Raw genomic sequence first — 1,464 nt, 5'->3', positions numbered from 1 at the left:
AATAATGTAAAATATGTGAAAAATAATGTTTTTCGAACAACCTAGTATGAGAGCCTGTTCTAGGACACCCCCAAAACAAAATCAAGACTTTGTAAAAGAGCATAATAGGACCCCTTTTATATGATCAGACTACTTTTTGATTTCTTTTGACCAAACTCATTTATCACATGGATTTAAATAGTATAATCTTGTACCATATTCATATAAAAATACAAAGAGTAAGGATAGGGCTGGACAATAATTCAATATCAATATGTATCGTATAGAAATTAATACTTTTACTTAGCAAGGATGCTTAAAATTGATCAAAAGTGACGATAAAGGCATTTATAATGTTACAAAAGATTTCTATTTCAGATAAATAGTGTTCATATCGATATCGGAATTATATCGTATCGACCGAAATTAAGAAATATATCGTGATATCAATTTTGGCCATATCGTCCAGCCCTAAGTAAGGAAATATATTCCATTGATTGTTATTAACAACATGAAGTGCATTAAACATCACATTACATCAAGGGTATGTAAATTTAATGAAAAGCTAATAATTAATTAAATCATAAAAATGTTAAGTCAAAATAAATCATTTTAAAATAACATAAATACTTACTAAAAAATGAAATATTTTATTTGTTTACCTGCATGTCACGTGACCATTAACCAATGTCAGATAACCGTGAACATGCAAATGTGATACTTAATTATTGAAATATTTATTTTAAAATCTCTTGTGGGTCTTCAAGTAAATATATTAGTTGAAAGAGGTTCAGATGACCTAAAAGTTTGGGAATACCTGCATTGCATGTAAATAAGAAATAATGTGAATGTTTGCAACTTTTTGAGCAATTTTGCCAGCCAACTTTTTCTGAGCAATGTTGCTTGGGCACTTTCCCATTGAGAAAGGGTAACAGATTTCAATCTGGATACTTTAGATTGGTTGTGGGCCCTGTGTCTCACTTGGTTGCCCGTTGACGGCAACATTGCCCAAAGTTGCCCCATGTATAATCAGCCTAAAGCCTTCCAAAGACAAAGTGATACATGGTTAAATAACCCACTGAGTGATCGTTTAAATAAAAAGTAATGTGTTTATCAGTACTTGATACCATGTTTAAACACTTCTTAAACCTGAAATGCTTTTTGTAAGTCCAGTGGTCAAATGCTGTGTAGCACCTGACTAATGACTTGTCTTTGTGTGAATATCCACAAAACTGGAAGACTTTCTGAAGGTTTATAAGCATTAGGCTATTTTTAGAAAGGAACATTTAAAGATGAAACCGAGGAAGTAGGGAGAATCAATAAATTATAAATAAATTATTGCTATTGTGTGAATAATATGTAATCAATAAAAAGTAACTGTAGTCTGATTATGAGTATTTTAAAATGTAATTTAATCTACAGGTGCATCTCAATAAATTCATTCAGTCGTGGAAAAGTTCATTTATTTCAGTAATTCAACTCAAA

The 1,464-nt window shown here is 30.7% G+C and overlaps 1 protein-coding gene across 2 annotated transcripts in view; it reads left to right on the top strand.

Moving 5' to 3' along the window:
* Positions 1–1,464, top strand: part of cmss1 (cms1 ribosomal small subunit homolog) — a 7,393-nt gene that overhangs the window by 727 nt on the left and 5,202 nt on the right. The gene's annotated exons all lie outside the window — the stretch shown is intronic.

The sequence above is a fragment of the Sinocyclocheilus anshuiensis genome, unplaced genomic scaffold, assembly GCF_001515605.1.
Source record: "Sinocyclocheilus anshuiensis isolate Anshui unplaced genomic scaffold, SAMN03320099.WGS_v1.1 scaffold976, whole genome shotgun sequence".
NCBI classification, from domain to species: Eukaryota; Metazoa; Chordata; class Actinopteri; order Cypriniformes; family Cyprinidae; genus Sinocyclocheilus; species Sinocyclocheilus anshuiensis.
Note: the sequence above shows the minus strand (reverse complement) of the source record. Positions and strands in the feature narration are given on the sequence as shown.